Source organism: Belonocnema kinseyi, chromosome 1 (assembly GCF_010883055.1).
Source record: "Belonocnema kinseyi isolate 2016_QV_RU_SX_M_011 chromosome 1, B_treatae_v1, whole genome shotgun sequence".
In the NCBI taxonomy this organism is placed as follows: domain Eukaryota; kingdom Metazoa; phylum Arthropoda; class Insecta; order Hymenoptera; family Cynipidae; genus Belonocnema; species Belonocnema kinseyi.
Genome location: NC_046657.1, coordinates 27,612,767 through 27,636,402, shown reverse-complemented (window position 1 = coordinate 27,636,402; position 23,636 = coordinate 27,612,767).

Sequence of the window (23,636 nt, the reverse complement as noted above, 5' to 3'; positions counted from 1 at the left end):
CAATTTAATTACGATAAAAAGCAAGATAAAATGTAGACACGAAGATAGTATAAATATATCCCTTAAGTCTAAGAAAAGCAGAGAGAAAAATTTTTTGAATAAAACTCTTATTCATTTGCATGTTTAAGTTACAGGTCTACATTTTAATTGATACAAACTTTGTCAGGTTAATTGAAATGGGGTCAATTCTACTTGTAGTTCTAAGTTTCTTCAAATGAGTAATGTGCGTGTAAATTTTTAACCACCTGTATTACAATGAAATGAATTTTATTGTGTTATAGCGGGAACACTTAAGTTAAGTTGTGTTGCGTTAAGCAAAATTTCGTTAGGTTCTGTTAAGTTAGATTCATTTGTAGGTTAAGATCGAGTTAACCTATTAAATATAGCACACATTTAAGACTGAGAACCGTACGCTCACATAGCTACACGTGTGGTTGCATTTCATTCGGCTAGGTTAGGTTAGGTCAAGTTTTGTTAGGTTAGGATAGGTTAAACCTCTATGTAGATTAAGCCGAAGCTAAATGAAACGGTACCGCAAACAAAACGGGACAACTCAATGAATTTAATTGTGTTACGTGAAGTTAAGTTAGGTTAGGTTAGGCTAGGTTAGATTTATTTCTAGGTTAGGCTCGAGTTGACACATTCGATGTAGCACACATTTGCTACTGGGAAAATATGCTTCCAGAGATTCACGTGTAGTTTAACAAATTTCTGTTAATTCAGGTTAGGTGAGGTCAGGTTTTGTTGGGTAAAGTTATGTTAAATAAGTTGATATCAGGCAAGGGTTGATCCTTCACAGTTATCGACATGTTTTTGAAGTGAAAATTTGCATCACTGGTATTATTTTGAAATTTATTTGCCTCAGTGCATGATTTTTCGTCATTTTTTAAGGTTATAGCTATTTCTAGCAACGCAATTTCGCGCTCTACCTTTTATTAATTACTCAGACACAACATCTTTCGATTCAATATCGATCTCTCTTACTCTAGTGGAATATTTATTAACATTCGTTAATTAATTCTTTATTATTTTAATAAATGGAATTTGTTTAAACAATTTTTTCGAAAATTCTTTTTTTCCTCAACAATTTTTACTATTCAAATTATTACCTGAAAAAGACACTACTTCATCTTCACTCCATCGGGAATCGAACCACAAAACTTCTGATTTCCGTTCAAGTGCTTTTCCAATTAAGCTATTAGGGGGATTAGAATAAAATCTCTCAATTCAAGAAAATAACTCTAATTTTTAGCTAGGTGTTAATGGTACAAGTAATTATTTTAAAGAAATCTGTTATATGATCAGAGATGGTTACCTTACCGGCAGCATTAGTTAATTGAATGAACTAATGTTAATAAATATTCCACCAGACCAATAGTGATCATTTTTAGGGAAAAAAACAAATATTAAAAAAAATTATTCAAACATATTACATGTGTTTAAACAATTACAAATTAATAAACCAATGTTATTAAACACTTCACTAGAACAATAGTAACAATTTTAGGGGGGGGGGCAAATTTTCGACAAAAATATATTTCAACGAATTTCATTAATTTAAATAATTAATAATTAATTAACCAATGATAATAAATATGCCGCTAGACCAATAGTAATCATTTTAAGTGAAAAAGTACGAGAATACAATGCTCAAAAGGTCGATTTCATGAAGAATTGACCGTTTTTGTTTTAAGGATAGTTTTCAGGTACTCGTGAGGGTGTGTTAGAGGTGTCAGCCTCATATGTCTAAAACATAAAATTCTTCGTTGGATAATTCCCAACAGGACTCCATACTTTCCCTTCACATTTGTTCAAACCCTAACAAATTATTCCAAAAACTCAAAAAAACAAATTTTCCCCATGCCTTTTACATGGGAAACTTCAACTCAAAACCGGCACCTGTTATAATCGAAAAATAAAAAAAAAATAAAAATTAGGGAAGTTTTTTTCGGATACGTACAAAAAAATTCGTATTTGAACTAATTTTTTGTATATTCTCTCTTCCTGTGGTTTTATCTTTCTCTTCTTTTATTATTTTCCTTCCTGTTCTAAAATTTCGGCCCCAATTATTACATAAATGGATGGCTATCTGTTTTTCTCCAATTATTTTCTCTCCTTTCTCTCGTTTCTTTTTATTTATTTTTCTTTGCTGCTCCTGTCTTTCCCTACAATACTTTGTTTCATATACGAGTATACCTAATACATCTTGGCTCCCTTGCTTCATTAAAAAAATTACTACCCAAACAAAAAACAAAAAATTATTTTTACTAGATTTTTGTATGCTTTAAGATTTGAATGATTTTTGAAAATTAAATTCAGATTTGAATTTTTCAAACTCAGATTAATATTAGAATTTAAAAAGTAATTTCGATATAAAATATACTTGATAGATGGATCTGTCTTCGTAATTGTTCACGTAATGCGCGACCTTGGAATTTTTGTAGATAATAAACTCTCTCTCCTCTAGCATATTGATTATTGTACCGCTAAAGGTCTGAAGAAGTTGGGATTTATCAAAAGTAACTCTGTAGAATTTATACAACCATACACACTACGCTTATCATATGTATATCACGTTAGTTAGACACATTCTAATTTACTGCTCATAAGTTTGCTCTCGCATATTAAAAAGCTGGAAAGGGTTCAACAAAGTTTTTTCTCGTGGGCGGCCATTAAGTTAGGTCTTCCTAATCCAAGTTTGTCGCACGACTATTCGCATATTGCTGCTGCTTTAAATATTAGCTCTTAACTCTTTGAATTCACATCGAAAAGCTTAAGATATTCTATTTATGCACAAGTTAGTCAATAGAAAGATAACTTTTCCTCAATTACTTGAAAGTGTGCACTTACATGTACCAGGGAGATCCCTGTGAAGCTCCACTTATCTATCTCGCATATTTCATTTAGATAAATTCAGATCTAGTTTCGGCGAACATTCTTGTCGTACATTCTAGGCGATTTTTTATAAGTTTAGATTAAGACAATATTTAGTTTAGTCTTAGGTTAACTAGAAATTAAATACTCTTTGTAGACTACCTCCGTAATTGGACTTCTTGCTAATCATTTTAATGAATAAATAAATAACAAGTATTTCAAATATAATTAAGATATACAATTTGAATGTACGAAAAAGAATTACAATTTTTATTCATTTATTGGAAAATCAACCTGCCTATTTTTATTCTTTCCTTCTCCCTCTGTAACTCCTTTTCTTTCAAGCTGTAAATTCTTTTCCTGCTCTGTTTTTTCTCTCAATAATCTCTCTTTCTTTGTTCGTTTTCTCCTTTGCTTTTTTTTCTTTTAGCTTCACATTTACCTCTTTGTAGATTCCCTTTCTTCCTTTTTCTTTTCTCTTATGTATATTTAAAGGAAAAAATGTGTAATGCCTTTTTTTGATACTTTCAAATTATCAGGTTACCATTTACCTTTCAATAACTTATCTTGGGTTTCCTACGTTGGATACGAAATCGAGTAATAGGATTATTTCCGATGTCCAACGTCAGAAACTATTAGGATGCTAATAAGATCAAGTACAAAGCATGCAAGAGGATCCTAAAAGTTGTTTGCAGCCTGATTTGAGGTCCGTAGACTCAGCGCCGCCACCAAGCCAAATTATAAAATGGAATACGCCATATTTTTTTTATTTTTTTTTTTTTGCTCTTTAAACTTTGGCGAAAAGGGTGGCGGCGCTAGCAGGGCGTCCACTCAGCGCCGCCACCTACGAAAACTCATTAAAAATGATTATAATGCGATAAACGATAAGTGGAGATTTTTTTGCTCTATGATGTCATATCTTATGTTTCTTAAAAAACTACCCCTATATCTTACACAACTACCCCCTGTGATCAAAACATTTTCAAAATGGGAAAACTACCTTCAGAAATGTAAACATATTTTAGGGCTTCAAGTTAATCACATAACACTTTAAAATTTTGTGCTCTTCATAATTTGCCCGAAACTACCCTTCCACGTGAACGTACGCAGCAGAACATTTATATGGATGGAAAAAGGATTAAAAATAATCGACTTAGAAGAAACTGTTAGCTGATTTTTTTTCTGTTTTTTTTGCTATTCGATAATATATAGTACGTTACCGAAAAACCACCCCTAAGTCATACATAGCCTCTCCTCGTCATCAAAAACGTTTTAAAAGTTGGAAAACCAACTCGAAAAATGCAAAAATGATTTAGAACTTCAAATTGATTACATGGCACTTCAGAATTTCTCATTCTTCATAATTTTCCCAAAAAACTACCCTTACACGTAAATCTATGCAGCGGAACATATATATGAAAGAAAAACGCATTAAAAATAGTCCAACTTAAAAGGAACTGTTAGTTGATTTTTTTTTCTCTGAAAATATATAATACGTTCCCCAAAAACTATCCCTAAGTCATGCATACTCACCCCTCGTGATCAAAAACGATAAAAATTTTAAAAAAAACCCCTTGAACAATATAAAAATGATTCAGGACTCAAAATTAATAAAATGAAACTTGCAAATTTACCTCTGATTATAATATTCCCAAAACTACCCTTCCACGTGAACGTCTGCAAGAAAACGTATATATGTATCAAAAAACCATTAAAAATAACCAAACTTAGTAGACACTGTTAGTTGATATTTTTTTTCTTTTTTTGCTCTTTGATAATTTATAATACGTTCCCGAAAAACTATCTCTAAGTCATAAATACCCTCCCCTCGTCATCAAAAAGGTTTAAAAGTTGGAAAACCACGTTGAAAAATGCAAAAATGATTTAGAACTCCAAATTGATTACAAGGCACTTCAAAATTTTCCATCTCTTCATAATTTTCCCGAAAAACCACCCTTCCACGTAAATCTATGCAGCGGAATATATATATGTATGAAAAAAGCATTAAAAATAATCAAACTTAGAAGGAACTGTTAGCTGATATTTTTTTCCTCTTTTTTTTTCTCTTTGATAACATATAATACGTTTCCGAAAAACTACTTTTAAGTCATACCTACCTACCCATCGTGATCAGAAACAGTTTAAAAGATAGAAAACTACCTTGCACATTCTGAACATTATTTAGAATAACAAATCAATTATATGATACTTGAAAATTTTCCCCTCTGTTAAATTCTCCCGAAAAACTACCCCTCCATATGAGCGTATGTAGCGTAACATATATATGTATGAAAAAAGCATAAAAATTAATAAAACTTAGAAAACACGGTTAGTCGATATTCTTTTATTCTTTTTTGCTCCCTAATAATATATAATTCGTTTTCAAAAAACTACCCCCACCTTAAACCTTAAAAAGTTTAGACATGCTTTAGAGCTCAAAATTAATTACATTACACTTTGAAATTCCCGCTCATTATCGTTTCCCCAAAAAACTACCCTTTTACGTGAATGTGGAGAGCAGAATGTATATATATATAAGAAAAAGCATAACAAATAATACAACTTATAAAACACTGTTAGTTGATATTTTTTTCCTCTTTGTTTTTGCTCTTCGATAATATATCTTACGTACCCGAAAAACTACCCTTAAGTCATACATGCTCACCCCTCGTGATCAAAAACGTTTTAAACTTTTAAAACGTTTTTGAATACGAGGGAAGGGTATGTATGACTTAGGGGTAGTTTTTGGGTAACGTATTATATATCATCGGAGAGCAAAAAAAAAGCAAAAAAATATCTTCTTATCGTTTATCGCATTATAATCAGTTTTAGTGACTTTTCGTAAGTGGCGGCGCTGAGTGGATGTCCTGCTAGCGCCGCCACCCTTTTCTCCGTAGTATAAAGAGTAAAAAAATAGGGCGTATCCCATTTTATAATTTGCCTTGGTAGTCGCGCTGAGTTGGCGGACCTCCTGATTCGAGCAGTTCATTTTTTCGAGAGTTATCACTGAAATCTCACGCAATCTATTTTATAATAATTAAAAAACGAAATTTAAGTGTTAGAAGTAGTATAAGCTTATCAGCCGTTTAACATTGACACAAATTTTATTTTATCAGTATCAGATAACGACTATATGGTATTTTATATGATCTACGTTGAAGCATCAGAATATTCCTTTTTTATCCTGTTGGTCGAATTCTTCATCAATACATGTTTAAGTTTTTGCTCCCTTGGGAAAAATGAAAATGGTATATACCCTGGCCTTCACCTTCACAGTCATCCTTAATTCTATTGGTAAATATACTAGTGTAATAATGTTTCTATAATTTTTGGAATATTGTCAAGTACTTGCATTTTCTTTGCCGACAGCTGGTGACGCCTTATAAGTTTGAGCATAACTACGTTATGTTACAATTAAATTACAATTACATGATAGTATTTTAAAACCATATGTTACATCTAAATTCGTTTTTCTTCACGATAAGTTTTTTTTGAGTTGGCGCGTTGGCGCACTGGTATTCGGTTGTCCCAAAAAGAAATGTAGTAACTACATGGCAGAACATTCGGAAAAAAATATCAAGTTTATTTTTGCATATAGCATACAAACTAACAGAAAATGAATAGAGAAAATCGTTAATAATCGAATGAAAAAAATAGGACAAGGGGAAAGGTTACTTAATTGAAGAGATAAGATCGTTTTATATTTTGAAGAGTTCATTATATATCGCCGTTACAAAATAAACTTAATGCTCTCTTTCTTGTTGCAGAGTTTAGTTCACACTTCGAGTGCTTACCTAATGGCGAGCCTATTCCTGGTGTTCCTCGCGGCCAAGCTTCCTCTTCTTCCGATTCCGACAGGCGAAATTCATCTAAAAATTCTCTTTCTCCTGCCGAATCTTCTTTTCTTGTCAAGTCCAGGTCTCCACCTGCAAAGTGTCATTCTCTTGACAACTCCCTTGTTCCTCCTACAAAGTTTCCTTGTATTGAAGTATTTGGATGCGGACTTGAACAACTTCAATTTATTCGGCTTATTCCTAAAAAGAATCCACACATGATATTTGCACTTCGAAAATATGCTTTCCCCGCCGATAAACGACTTCAAATAAAAAGAAAAGGATATAATGCTTTTGAGCCTATCCCAACTAAAGAACAAATTGTATTGTCAACAGCCAATGGTGATATCTTTGCAATATTGGAGTCTTCAGATGTTCTTGCTGGAATTTATAATCATGTTAAATGGCGGGTGAAAATTAACATGTCAAGTTTTACCGTTACCCTATTAAACCGAACAGAAATCGATGAAAATCCAGTGGGTTCCCGCCGCCACATCACGCTGAATTATAGAATTATCCATCTAAACCCGGATGTAAAGCAGATTCGTTCACAACCCTAATTTAATTAAGAAAATGTAAAACCACTATATTATATTATTTGTGATCCAAAGCCGGATTGAAACCTTACATGTATAATAAAGAGTGAACTTAAAGTTTTTAGGATTCTTTATTTCTCATAAACCCATAGAATATTTAATTTGATTATTATTTTCTGTTGAGAAAATTCCAAATTAAAAAAAAAGCATCACAGTCAAGGAGAATGAAAAGAAAGAAAGTTATAAATACCTTATCAAGGAGTTGCGACAATTATACCAGAATATTCTGTTAAGGTGGCAGTCCTAATCATCGGCGCTCTTGGAAATTCTAAGATTTGACTGGTTAATAGCCTGAAAAGAATCCCTGCGTGTCAACGAAATGCGAAGACACTTGATGGGATCTACTTCCGGTGAAATCTACACACAATTTTAAAGTTTTAAATTAAAAAACTTAACCTGAACATTTTAAGTTTTTATCTAGTTTAATTAGTATTCATAAACTATCACTTTACAATATTTGACATTCCTATTTATATTCTACAAATAATTTAAAAACTATATGTATTTTTTCATCCAATCTTGCAGAATGAAATATTTAAAAATAGATTTGGGTCGACTCCAATTATTATAGTTTTTTATTTGGAAGATATATAAAAAATGTCCGAACGTTGTTGCTTTAATTCATGATATTCACGTAATGGTTCTTAATACTTGCGGAGAAAAACCTTAAGAGGCATATAATATTGACACAAATTTGTTAGACATAAGACCCTTCGCTCTGGAAAGTTTTTTTATTTAAGTTCGTTTACTAAAAGTAAGATTGCGGTATCAAACTCATAGCAGTGATTACAATTCTAAAGAATTTAGCAAATACGTGTTTTACCTTCAAATTAACTCTAATGAGATGTAAATATAGCAGGGACATAGTTTGACGCCTATCACATGACAAAAAGCGATTACAGAAAATATTATTAAACCTATCAATTAAGCATCAGAATATTCCTTTTTTACACTGTCAGTCGAATTCTCCATTAACACATTAATCAGGTTTTCATCTTGTGGAAAAAATAAGGATCATTCAAACTGTGGTCTCACCCTTGGCAAGCATCCTTAATTCTATTGGTAAATATAGTAGTGTAACAATATATCTATAATTTTTTAATTATTGTTAAACTTTATATAGATAGACAGTTTAGTTAGTTTCTTTTTCAACTTATTTTAAACTGATTAATTTTTTTTGAAAATCGAGGCGAGGAGCGTCAGAGCATTTTCGACAAGCACTTCCTTCCAAAAATATACTAATGAAAAATTATATATGCAAAGGCACCCTATTGGCCATCTATATCAGACTCACTGATGCAGTGGTTGACCGTGAGTGCCAGACGCTTCCCCGCAATTGTGGAGCAGAGACGAGGGATATGAGTAGCTCTCTCATTATCCTTTGTGCACAGGCGACAGAGTCCCAGCCAGCCCTACCTTATGACTATGATAGCTGAAATTTCCATGTACTATAGAAATTTCTATTAAGACCTTGACTTCGTTTCCCCGAGCTTGACTCATTTCTTCCCTTGATCAGAGTTTAAATTAAAATCCTTAAGTGTATTTGGCCTCAGTGCATCCAGTAGCAATCTTTCACTTTTTCTGATGTTTCGCGGTCAGCCAACTGTTGATTTATTTGGTGACTAACCTACTGGAAATGCCTAGGCCTGGTTCAGGAGCAGTGAAGCTTCCTCTTGCTGTTAGTTTTACTAGTCTCTATGACATCTCATTGCTCTTGATGCTACTGGATCCAGCGATTTAAAGTAGAGTGACTCCGTTTTGCGTCACTAAATTGTTCCTGAGCCTTCAAGCTAAATCGAGCACGGACATAATCTCATATTCTAGGACAAGGTGTAAGACCCTATCGGAATTATAACGCCCATTCCACTCTTTCTACGAGACACACAGGCTTCTGGTTTCTCATTTTTCATGGAGCCATCTGTACACTAGTTGTCCCCATCACTAGATGTGCATCGCCATTAACCCATTCCCTCTCGTGGATAGGCGTATACGATACTTCTTCTCGAAGAGATAGCGAGTGGGCGTTTTGTCCTTGAGCATTTTAAGGGCTGTACGCGGAACAGGCAGAGACATGGTTAGAAAGAAAAACATGGGATAGAATAGTTGGTTAGGAAGGGTTGGTGGTAGAAGAAACGCAGGAAAAGAGAGGGGAAAAGGAGGTTAAAAGAGAAAGGTATTTTAGAAGGAATGGGCTGCAGAGGGCTGAATCGAGAAGTATGCATGAGAAGGCGAGAAATGTGTGTAAGGTGTTGCAAAAGAACAGTGTGGGAGTAGGAGGCAAAAGGGGGGAGATGATAAGAGGGTTAAGGTTCAATTGGAATTAAGGGTGGATTATGCTCAGGGAGAGAGCACAGTATTTGTTCGAGAAATGAAAGAAAGGAACTCACGAGCTTATAGCGAGGATGCGGGGTAGGTATATGAAGGGTCCTAACAGGTTCTGGCTTCCCAGCAAAAAGGAAATGTGACAATTGTATGTGAAGGGGTTTGCAAGGGCGAGACACTGGCTGAAGGATTTCAAGAGAGGGAAAAGGAGCATAAAGGTATTACTGCATGCAAGAGGGGTAAAAAGGGCGGTTGCATGGATGAAAGGGATCTTGGGTGAGATGGGGATAAAGAGAAGAAAGGAATTAGTAGATAAGTATTGGATATTAAACGTGGAGGCAGAGGTTGACAATGCGAGGCAAGGTGAAAGATAGGGACAGAATCGAAAAAGTCTTACAACATTTTTCGGTTTTTGTGAGATAAAACGTAGTCTTAAAATGTATGAGATGGAAAACTTGATATGGACCTTTTTTTTATCCCTTCCAAGCAAGAAAAAATTTTTTTCAATGTTTTAGCATTGACATTTTGTAGACTGATGAGCTTTTGGAGTGTCAAATAGTTTTGTTAATTTCTAAATAAATTTGTATCTGAATTTTATATTTGAAAGCCTATTGAAGAAAACTTGTTTTGTAAGCTCTATGCCAGCGGAGATTTATAATTTAAAATGGAACTATGTTATGCTTCAACTTACAATATTTACCTTGTTAAATAAATATGATTGCGTGAATTTGAGTATTAAACTTTAATTGTCGCTAGCGCCTCAAATAATGGTACAAGTGAGAGGGGAGAGTCTACAACTGTACCTACAAGTAAATTTAACATCTAGGGTAACATTGGATCGACAGAAATACTATTCTTACAAATGATCTAATTTTTATTGTGAACTTTTTCCGGCACGATTGTAGAAAAAACTTTTCTGCTAATAATGATTATGCCCCTTAAATATACCAGTAAGAAAATTTCGAGCGACTTTTATTTTACGCAATCCCTTATTTTTCTGCAAAAACGTCTGTAGTCCTCTGTAAATACATTAATTTAATAAATAAGTTCCATTGAAAAACTTTACCATTAAATAGACATAACGTTTTATTCGCTCCTAATTTTAAACTATTTTTTTCTTAGCATTGCAACAACAAAAATGTCACGGATCTTCAGTGCCCAACTGACCCTGGAGGGGATAACCATTTCGTTGTCTAGCCGCAGTTTCGGGCCCAGTTGAGTCACAGGCGGTTTTGGTTTTCTCATACGTGCCTCCTTTTCCCCACATCCTATCAATTACGAAAAATGTGCCTTGATCAGGTGAGCCAAAGTCTGCACGTCCGACACTCAGTATCCTTCGTTAGACAACTTTAATGTGCCGAGAAAAGCATCCGAATTTTAAGAGAGCAGCTTGTCCAGTCTAGCCGCATCTGCCCTATTCTCGATGTCTGTCTTCCTGTTTACGAGTGCCGGCATATCTGAATCACACTGGTTTTCCTCCAAAGCTCCTCGAGCTTTTCGTTCCACCGATGTGTCTCCTCAGCTTTTCGGTATCTTGTGGGTCGATAGCTACTACGATCATGAGTAGATTTAACAGCCTCCGTTCTTCTTGGATCTCTGTCCCATGCCGGGCCCGCGGGTACTCTATTTTCCAACTCAAACTCTATTTGTAAGTGATATGAGAGAGAAGGTTTGATTAAGACTCCACTTGTAAACATTGTTTACAAAACTAACGGTATCGAGAGCGATGGCAGTACATCCTTCCCTGACCGATTGCAAAATGTCGGAGTATTTTCCGTGTTGAGAATATCTAAATCCGTAGTAATTCAATATTTCAATAGACCCAACGAAAGAGAAAGACCTTTGCACTATTCCACTAGTATACGTATTTTCTCTGTTAGGTTAGTTTCAAGGTCATATGAAAAGTTGGCCGATCTAATGACTGGCTTCCTAATCTCCTTATTATGTCTTGAACTAACCAAGATTCCTAAATTATTAAGGTACCTACGTGTCTCGCAGCCATGTCTCTCCACAGAATCGTAGAAGCGATTTTGCTGTCATACAAGTTAATTTGGGTAATGGTTAGCCTGGAGGCTGTCATTTAGGTCTGCCCAAAAAATTTTCTGTCCCGAACGGATCCTTCGGTCCCTAACCGGCCACCCTTAAGTGAACCTGTCCAAGATGGAATGTCCAAGGTGTAATCTGCACAACTAAGATTTATTTTAGCCCTCCCATTGTTCTCTTTCTGAGGCCGATCGTGCCTGGCGATTCGCCAGGAAGATCTCTTTAGTGAGGGGTTGAATCCTATAAATCGCCAAAGAACCACGGACGGATGATCCAGCGGTTGCCGCTATGAAAAGACGTTACTACAAATTTACATGGAAGAAAATGAAAATACACTTTTCCTATTTTAAAATCTGAAAACATAATTTTTGTCAAATATCAACATTTCTCACATTTTTACACTTATTTGATTGGAAAAATTAGGGCTTATAATTCGTAAATAAATTACTTGAAATTACATGATTTCACGCGTGTAAAAAACGCGTCTTGAAGGTATGTTTTGCTAGTATTGTACATTTCTCGTACACCGTTCCTGTGACCTTAATATTTGAAGAAGTTTCTCTCGTCTAGAAGTAGCTTATGTTACAGTAAATTTATTAAAGATTTTTGTTATAATAAATACGAATATAATTTTATCCTGAATGACAATGTTGACAGATTTGAGACAAAATTTAAAGCCGAGTAGCAAAAAGAAATAGCAAATAATAAAATCCAAAATATAGGACAGTAGGAAAAATATAGGCGCTATGAAAAGGTTATTTAATAAAATACTTAAGAGCATTTTATACTTCTAACAGTTTATGACATACCAACTTAAAAAATGAATTTAATCCTCTTATTCTTATTGCAAAGTTTAGTACACACTTCGAGTGCTTACCTAATGGCGAGCCAATTCCTGGTGTTCCTCGCAACCGACCTTCCTCTTCTTTTGCTTGCGAGAAACCTCCATTTACCAGATCCATTGTTCCGTCTACGATGGTTCCTTGTCTTTAAGGATATGGATGTGGACCTGAACAACTTCAAATTGTTCGTTTCATTTCCAAGAGGAATCCGTACCGGATATGCAAACTTCGAAGATACAGTTTTCCTGCCAACAAAGGACTTGCAATGAAAACCGGACAATGAACCATCCTCCTGTAATGACGACATTGTCCTCTTGACTCTTTTTTAATATCCTTAATCAAAATTTGGTTAATTTCAGTTATTCTCCTTCCGAGTGAGTATCTTCTTCTGAAGTTCTGCTTTATGGGTTTTCTTGCTGTAAAATAACTTATATCTAAATTCTACTTTATTATTTTAATTGGAATTGTATCTTCGCCTCTTCTAGCCGTACTTATTGCATTTTACTTACTTTACTCATGCGCCATTCACTTTAACTTATATAAAATTAATTTAAGCATTGTCTATGAACCTATATCAACCCAAGAAGAAATTGTGTTATCAACATTCGATGGTGATATCTTTGCGATATTGAATCGATGAAATTCCAGTCGGTTTCCGCCGGCATGTCAAGCTGAACTTTAGAGTGAAGCATCTAAAACCTGATGTAAAGCATATACCTTAGTATTACTAATTTCATTGAGAAAATGTAAAAATATTACACAATATTTTTCGTAATCCAAAATCGGCTCGAAATCTTACATGTATCTGCTAATTACGTTAAATAATAAATGTGCTATTTTCATCAAGCCTTTTATCTTTTGTTAGTACCTCCACTTTTTAAACTTTATGCTACTCGTCGGTCAAGCACGATGTCACCGATGTTTCAGGAATTTTCACAGAAGATTATTTTAAAATTTTTGAGGGGTCTCACAAATGAAAGAATAGCAAAAATTTGTAATACCGAGAGAACGGGTGAAGTCAAGTACGAAACAGGCAGTTTAAATATATAAAATATGGTTTATTAGATCAACTGACAATAATGACTGTTCGTATAGGAATTCTCTCAAAAGAGAGCGGGCGAGCGAGGCAGTTGGGGCACCCGGGCGATGAAGGCAAGGTACTTGAAGCGTCTTGGTGGTTTTAAAACACAAAAGGGGGTTTCGGAATCTTAATGAGCACCGATTAGGAAATCGTGCAGGGAACACGAGACTGACTTACCCTCAGAGTCGTAAGTCACTCGGGTGCTTATGAATTTTTTATAAACTCCCGCACCCCCACCGTCTGTTTGGGATGAGCTTTATTTTTTCAACAAATCTTCAGCCTTTTCCAATTCCTCGTTGAAAATAAAAAAGGATTCTTCCTCCATTCCATCAATGTGTACATATGAATCATTTGCATTATTGGTTGCCTTTTCCTCGAGTTCTGTATGGTGTGTTCTCTTCCTTCCCTCTGGTTTTGCCAGTTTCTCTTCGCTGAATGAAATCTTCACGATGTCCTTAAATTATGCCCTTGAATTGCCTTAACATCCTTTTATATTTTTTGTTCTTGTCGAATCCGAAAGCGTATGATAGTTTTCGATCCGGTTCGACATTTCATTCAAGTAGGTTGCGATAAAGATGTAGAATTCCACAGGAACCATCCTCCTGTAATGACGACATTGTCCTCTTGACTCTTTTTTAATATCCTTAATCAAAATTTGGTTAATTTCAGTTATTCTCCTTCCGAGTGAGTATCTTCTTCTGAAGTTCTGCTTTATGGGTTTTCTTGCTGTAAAATAACTTATATCTAAATTCTACTTTATTATTTTAATTGGAATTGTATCTTCGCCTCTTCTAGCCGTACTTATTGCATTTTACTTACTTTACTCATGCGCCATTCACTTTAACTTATATAAAATTAATTTAAGCATTGTATATTCAAATCAAAAGTTCCAAAATGAAAATGCAAAATCTATTTTAATTTTTCTGTTGTGTTGATTTTTGAGTAAATATTTTATTTATAGTGTACGTAATATGTAACATTCTCTTGACTTCTTCCTTTCTCTAGGCATTAAAATTGGCATTTTAGGATTTCAGGGTTTTCTTTAAAGCTATTTAGAAAACACGCGATGCTCCGCGTTGTTTTTCTATTCCAGCTGTCTTCCGTGATTTCCTGGTTCCTGTAACATATAAAAAAGGTGGTTGCTCTCTGTATTCCTAGAGTATTTAAGAGTCTTATTTTTATGTAAATTCGATCCAGTTTATAAATTCCTGTACATTTTCAATTTCGTTTTTCCCCATGGTTTCAATGTCCGTTTAATATTTAGCATCTGCAATAGATTTTGTTTTACAAGATATGGTTATTTCGTTGTTTTTTTAACCTTCGGGCACTGGCGCCTACTATGCGAAGTAGATCGCCGGCGGGCGGTATGTAGTGCCGTCCATACGGAATGTACAATTTGTTTCATAATAGGAATGTTGATTTGTAGTTTTGTCTCAAAATCTATTTTTCCTCATCAGAAGTTTCCATATTCACATCAGAGTCTTCAGTATTTTGACATGAGTGGCACTTCGTTGAGGTTACAAAAAGTTGCTTACATGCAAATTTAGTGCCGAGAGCGCACACCTTCTCTCTTGACGAGATCATTGACGACTAATAAAAGCATAATGGAAGCAGAAAAAAGTACGAGGACATATTATGATAGTTGCTTGAAAGATACTTGAGCGCGTTCTAGCGGTACTTTGGCACACCAGGGAATAATCATAATTTTGATCAAAAAGCGGCATGGAATGCCGTCCCGCCAGTGCCCGAGGGTTAAGTGTAAATGTATGATTAGTTGTTCCCGAAACATTAGCCGTTTAGGATTTTTAATCGTTCTTTAGTTTGATCTTTAGTTGTTTTAATTGTTTGGTATGGTCCATTTTTCTCTGTTTTCTTAGGCGCTCCCACTGTTTTTTGGTTTCCGCCTTTTTGTTCTGTATTAGCCCGTGGTATAATTTTATTTTAATCATCATTTCGATCTCGTTATTGTTTTCTATATTTCTTTTAAGGGATTAAAGCGGTTCCAATTCCCGGCCTAAATTTAACAATGCTATGGTAAATTGGTTCGACGAGTTTTTGCTAGTATTTATCGGCAACTGCTATGTGTTCGTCTCAGGTGGAATGATCGTTATCTTAATAGGTTTTAATTATTTGTTTAATAGTCCTATTGTCTCCCTCGGTTGGATTAGCTTGGGGGTAATATGTTGGTGTTTAGTGTATCTTATACCGAATTTCGCAATTAAATCTCTTAAAGTTTTATTCACAAATTCCGTGCCATTATCGGTTTGGTGAATTCGCGGTGTTCCCTAACGCGAAATGACACGTTTATGGTCCCATGATACCAGCTGATATCATGGTCCATGGATCTTCGATTATTCTTTCTCCCATAAATCCTATCTTACTTTGGTTGTTTGGTTTTACTTTTTGACAAATGTGGCAATTTCTTACGTATTTGATCACGTTCAAATATACCTCTGGTCAGAAGTAATTTTCTAAAATTGTCGCGTTAGTTTTCTCTGAGCCTAAATGTCCTGCTTGTGTTTCGTTGTGAGTTTCCCGTAAAACTTGAGCTCTAAGTTTTTTGGGTATGAATAATTTCTAGGGTTCGAGCCTGGTAATAGAGTAGATTTGAGTTAGTTCTGTGAAAATAAAGTTGTAAATCTCTAATTCACTTTTGGTTTTTCTACGCCACAAGCTAACGCGAATTCTATTAATTTCGTTGATTCTCCTGATTTCGCAAGAGCGTTAGAGACAAGATTCCAGCTACCTTTACGACATATGACCTCGTAGTCATATTATAAGTATCCTAATGCACACCTGGCATATTGGCAATGTGGCTTAAAATTTCTTATTGGCTAAACTACAGCTAAGTATTCTTTTTCAAATACGGGTACCGAGATTTTGCACAGTTTAAGCTTCTATTCGCGTATGCTATCACTTAATTTACGCCGCTAATCGTTTGAGTAAGTACGGCTCCTATCCCCGTATTACTTGCGTCGGTTTCGAGTTAAAAGGGATGGGTAAAATCCGGCCAGGTTAATATTGGTGCTGATTTTAACAAGTCTTTAATTTCTTGGAAAGCCTTATCTTGCTCTAGTCTCCAATCCCATATTTTATCTTTTTCAACAATCTGTTAATTGGTTTTATTATTTGAGTAACGTGTGGGATAAATTTTTTATACGAACTTGCAATAACTATTATGTGCTGTAACTGTTTAATATTTTCAGATTTAGGAAATTCGAGGATTAGTTGTATTTTTTCTTCATTTACTTGAAGTCCTTTGTCGTTTACTTTGAAATATAAAGGTTTAATTTCTGAACAGCCGCATTCGCATTTATCTGCGCTGATTGATAAATTTGCGTCATTTATTGTATCTAATACAACATTCAAACATTTTTAATGGTCATTAAAACGTTGGTTTACTATGACAATACCGTCTAAATCGCAAAAGACGTTGGACTTCAAGTCTAGAGTGATAATTTTATTTGTAAGTCTCTAGTAATTGGCTGAAGCAACCAAGTGACATCCTTATTAATAGGTACATGCTCTTTACAGGGACTGTGAATGCTGTAATTGGTTTTAAACTTTCTTCTAGCGGCATTCGCAAATAGGCTCATTTTAAATCAATTTTAGAAATGAATTTTCCTGATTTCAAAGTCTCTAATATTTATGTCATGGGTGAGATTGAGTGGCGGTCTTTTTTGCAATATTACTTACTTTTCTAAAGTGTAGACAAAATCTATAATCTTTCCCTGTTTTTTATCATAACGATAGGGTTTGACCAATCCGATCAAGAGGGTTCTATTATATCTTGTTTTATCAATTTTTCCACTATTGGATACATTTTTATCCAAAAACGGCAACTAAATATTTTATAATATCCTTCTCATTAATTTTGTAACCTTTTTTGACATTAATTAAATTATTCAAAAAATGAGTGGAACTATTTTCCGTATTATATTTAAATTGTATGGGCCAGTCTAAAATTATTTTAAAAGGCGTTTGAATCATTCCGAATGAAAAAAGGTTGCTTGTATTTCATCAGCGTTATTTTCTATGATCTCTTCTCTGTCCTTATCGGTTTCTCTAATTCTATATATTCTACTTTGTCTTTAATTTCCAACTATATTTTGTGTTGTATTTAAACTTCAATCCATTTTATCATAAAAATTTTTTATTTCTTCGGAATCTTCTTTTATTTTCATTCTATCACTTTTATTCTCTTCAAAATTAATTAATTCTTCTGCACCATTCCAAAAGTCATCATTACTTTTCAAAAACAAATCTTTTTTAAAAGCTTCATCATTGATTTTCGCGTTTCCGCTGCCCTCTCTTTCTGTCTTTATTCGTAGTCTTTTGCTACCTAATTGTGCTTTCTGTATACTTTATCTATTCTTTCTTTCTCCATTTCAAATGTTTCTTCTCGTTCTAGCCGACTCGATTCTAATCGTTCTCTCTTTCTTTATGATCTTTCGGGTTCTTTTCTGTTGTTTTTAATTGCTCTATCTATTCTGCTCGTTTCTAATTCTTGATTTTATAAATTAATACTATTTACCTAACCGTTTTGATTCTAAATTAAACTTTCTTACCAATTCTTCTCATCTATTTTCGTTTTCGACCGCTTGACTATCAATATTTTCGTTTTTTAAATTGCTCGCATTTGCTTGTACGTTATTTTTTCAAGTACAATTTCCGGAGTTACATTACTTTCCCTACTATCTTTTACAGTCTCCACCGGATTTGCCATTGAAAAACTGTGATGTCAAATTTCCAACAAAACTAATACTTTCTCAATCATAAATGATGAGAATGTAAAAAAGTGACCTTCCATTACAGCGAAAAGACGCTTGACGATTCCTCATCCCTGGGAGTATCAGCTATACTACGGGTAAGGCTTAGTTCTTTTAATAATTCGAAGAAAGTTGCGCTCGGCACATGCTAACGATGAATCAATTTTATCAATCTAAAAACTTTTTTTAACTGATGAGAAAATGGCGTGACACGTGTTCGAGAGGGAGGTTCTCTAACTAGGGATTTCTTGAATTTTTATATTAAGTGAAGTAATTATAAACTGTATTATTCTATTTGTTGCATAGTTATTCCCCTTTTGAATTTTTATTGTGCAATTATTAAACTGAGCCTCCAGTCGTGTGTTGCTCTAAAAACGTGTGACCTTTAGAACCCCACCAAGTATCCCTGTATGGACATTTAGCCGAGCCCCAGTTGAGTTTTGTTCCGGAATTCTAAATTACCATGTCGTGAATCCCTTTTTTGTGAGTTGGTCTAAAATGTGGAATTTTATAGAACTGTGTCCCAGTCAAGATTTATTTTTATTTTTGGTAACCTCAAAATATAGAATCCCAATCACTATTATTAAAATACCATGGATTGAATCCCCTTCAAGTGTCATCATGAACTCTCACCCCCACCCCCCTTATTCTGAACCCTTGTTTGAAAATTTTTATAAAAGCTTTGAGCGTCGAGAATTGTGTGCTTGCAAACATGTGCCTATTTAATTTGAGAAATGTCTAAATTTAGGAATTCTAGTTGAATTTTGTGATTTATAGGTTTGTGCTAATTTCGTTTAGAGTTTGTGTAATTTTATAGAATCTTGCTAAATTGGGTAATGTGTAATGACGTCAAATATTTAGAATTATTTCTGAGTTTCGGTAATCTTAACAATATTGTACTTTGTGATAATTTTGAAATAATTAGAGATTTGGGTTTGGTGATTACTAACGGAATAAATTAGGTTATGACTAGTGTCGGCGACAAAACTATAGAATCTGCCTTTGAAGCGTAATAACGCAGTTAAAAAAATGGTAACGCAACAAAAGGACAGTCATATAAAAGCTGAAAGTGTTGTACGTAAATGAGCTTGAAGACGTTTACGTAAAAAAAATTTTGTGCTTAGCAGATAGTAAATAAATAGTGATTTTCTGGGGGTTCGTTTAGCTCAATCCTAGGTTCGAAAATTAAGAGAATTTAGAGTTTTTAACTGATTTTCTTTTGAAATTGCCTGTCACCGAGTTCCGTTCAGAGAAGCCTTACTTTCCGGCGTGAGTTTACATTTAGAGTTTTAGGTTAGGATTTAAGATTACGTATACATTGTAAATGAGTCGAGACTTTTAATATTCGAGCCTTCATCGATTTTAGGATTATGTCAAGAATCATGTGGAGAGTAATGTCAAAGTAGGCACCGAATTATTTCCAATTTTTTAAAATTAAATGAATGATAAATTCTGGTTGTTATGAATATAGGTATTTATTTTTCCGGTGTTGTAAACCCTCTTTTTTTGCAGCACACGCCTAACTACCAAATATGAGCTGACTGTACGAAAAGCCGGTACACTGTCTTCTTTGAATGAAGTTTAGTCCCTCCTTTTTTTGTTACGATTTTTTTTATTATTTTGTAATTTGGATCTTAACAATGAAAGTGGCCTAGTACAGGCCTGGCGATCAACGGATCCTAATAAAGTGTAGAGATAATTGTTGAGTAGAGATTCGATTGTTTGAAAGATTTTCAGGAAGCCGTGCCGAAGGTATGTAGCAATTTTGAATTATTTATTAATGATTAAATTGCAACATTTCAATATTCGGCTTCTTCCCATTGTGAATCCGCGCCAACAATTCGAACTCCGAAGATACACTTTTTTGGCAAATGAACAAATTAGAATGAAGACGGGAAAGTTCACGTATGAGTCTATGCAAATACAAGAACAAATTGTATTGTCAGCATCCAATGTGGCTGTCTGCCATATTAGAGTACGATAGCGTTCTGTCAGGAACGTATAAATGTTTTAATCATAATGAAAAACAGATTACAATGAATAGGAAAGCGTCAAGATTATTTAATTCACATCTGAAAATATCGCTGAAGCTCCCGTATGCACGATTAAAAAATAAATGTATTATTGTACATGAGGATTCAATATTTTTTCAACGACCCAGACAGTCTCTTTACAAAAATAAAAAGAGTTCTGGACATTTTCCTACGAAAGTAATTCTGGTGACAATTAAAAAAACTAAAAATTCTTATTTCGCAGTTCAATTGTGGGTCAACAAGTATAAATATTATACCAGAATAACCAATTTTCATATTCTAGGCCCGACCTATTTCTAGCTTGTTTTAGTTTAGTAAAATGTATGGCTTATTCCTCAATAAATAATAAATACTTTATAGAGGCGAAAGACTTTTTTAATCTTAAAATAATACTGTTTTGTAAACCACAGCAAGCCATATAATTTGGCTTATCTAGATAAACCAAGGTACTTTAGCTTCATTTGCGATAATCTACGTCCACTGGATTGCATTTTCAGGAGTTGTTTTCTCCTCGAGATTTTTTAATTTGTCATGTTATTCTCCATTGCTGAGACACCTTTGAAGAATGAAATTTAAAAAGCTTGTGAGATGCACTCAAAGTGTTCTTGTTTCAATTATATTTTATCGATACACCATGAAGCAAAATAATACATACAGTGCAAAACAAATGTTTAAAAAATGTTTCTTCAGTTCACGAAACCAATGTAACGCTTTTTAATACTTGCCAAAAAAAATTATTTTAAATTATTATATTAGACAAATTACTACATTGAAGTCTTGTTTAAGGAAAACATTATTTTTCAGTGTTTCTACCTGAGGTAAAATTTTAGTAAAGAATTAATATCAGTTTAAATCTATTTCGCAAATACGTCTTATTTCTTTGAACTGACTCTAATGAAATGTAAATCTCGATGAGTTAGCTTCATGATTATAATCTATGAGATAACCACTATGGGACAAATTTATTATTACATTAATTAGTTCTTCATCTACGTGGCGAAAATGAGTATCGTTTCTTCTCTGGTCTTTATATTGTCAATTATTCTTCATTTTATTGGTGAATATAATAATAAAATAATATATCCATAACTTTTAAAATATTCCTAAACTTTCCGTAACTAAAGATTTTCCCGGCGCTATAACTGAACCCGAAAAACAATAAAAACTTGGATTTACAAATTGTTTCGCTATTCGAAAATGCTGTTCAAATAAATATACTAGCTCTCCTGTGAAAAAATAGACTTTATATTTTCTCAGCATTGGCATTTTCTCGTTTTCAGAAGCTTCTTTTTTAAACTCATTATTAATTCATTAATTTTTGTGAAATCGAATATAGAGGCTTTTAACAAGTACTTTCTCTTCACAGATATACTAATGAAACACTTTACATGAAAAAGCAATAGCTAATGATTTTGTGTCAATTTGAAAATGTCTACAATCTGTTTTTATGTGAATTTTACTTCCATATGATTCATAATATCTTGAAAACATATACAAGGTGTCTTCAAAAAATGAGGCGACTTTATGGTTTTCTCAAAAAATATTCATTTATTCCTCAATATTTATGTTCTCCCCTTCAAAGTAATCCCCCTTAGATTTAATACACTTGTGCCAACGTTTTTTCCAATCTTCGAAGCACTTCTGATAATCATTTCCTGGTATAGCCTTGAGTTCTTTCAGCGATGCAGTTTTTATCTCCTCAATCGTTGAAAATCGATGTCCTTTCATGGGTCTCTTCAGTTTTGGGAAAAGAAACAAGTCACTGGGGGCGAAATCCGAGAATATCATTATTGACTTTATTCAACATCTCCTAAGCGATGGTCATGCGATGGATCTTTTGATCAAAATTAAGCAGTTTTGGAACAAATTTCGCTGACACACGTCTCATTCCCAAAACGTCCGAAAATATAGCATGGCATGATCCAACCGATATGCCAACATCTTTAGCAACTTCTCTGATGGTAATTCGGCGATTTTTGAACACCATTTCTTCCACTGCTTAAACGTTTTCATCTGTTGTTGACGTGCTGGGACGTCCAGGGCGAGTTTCGTCTTCGACATCCTCTCGACCTTCTTGGAACAGCTTATACCACTTATACACATTTTTCTTACTCAGAGTAGACTTGCCGTATGCAACTGTCAACATTTCAAGTGTTTTAGAGAACTGGATTCCATTTTTCACACAAAATTTAATGCAAACTCTTTGCTCCATTTTTTCCGAAAGAAGCGAATCGCCGAGCACACCAAACCCTTCTAACCTTTCACGCCTCTTCCAGGAAAACAACACAAGCTAAATAGTCAAAACTGTGAACATATGAACGTGAGGAGTGTACCAACAGAACAAAACAAAAAATTTAAAACTTGAATGTACGTAACCCGCGAAAATTGAAAAGTCACCTTACTTTTTGAACACACCTCGTAGTTCATTAAAGTTTATTTTTATTTACGAGAAGCATTTTCTGAGTTGGTATATTGGTTATTTGTGCTGAGCCGCACATTTTAATACATTTTGTCATATTAAAGTTGCTTTCTTTTACTAATTTATTCTAGAAATCTCCATCTCCAATTCCACTAACAATTAGATCTTTTATTATACAATCAATACATGAATCCCCAATTGCACATGTCTGCAGCGACGCATCAACAGGCATCACACATGCGCTTTTTGATCTTAAGTATTGTTCAGTAGATGTAATAACCCAGTAAGCACAAAATTTGGTGACGTCTTTACGACATCGTTGCGACATCTTTACGACAACCTTACGACATCCTATGTCCATGTCGTTTCGGTGTCCTTGCAATATCGTAAAGACATCGTCAGATCATACGACTTATCTACGATATCGTAAAGACACCTTAATGACATGGACATAGGATGTCGTAAAGTTGTCGTAAAGATATCGTAACGATAACGTAAAGACGTCGACAAACTTTCTGCCTACTGGAAAGACATGTTGCGGGACGTGTGTGTTGTTTGCATAAGAAACACGTAAATTCTAGATTTATCTAAACTTTATCCCTTCTCCTACCAACCCCTATACTACTATCTTTATTTCATACAAGATAAAAAAGAACAAAGTTTACTCGTATTTTATTATTACGGGACGCAGTTTATGACGTCAGAATTATTCTCCCAACCTGAGCGAAACTTTCAAAGAAATTCGTTCTACTTTTAAACACCCTGGATATTTTTGGTTATGTGCAAAATGCTACTTAAGTTTTATCATGAGAAATTTGTTACAT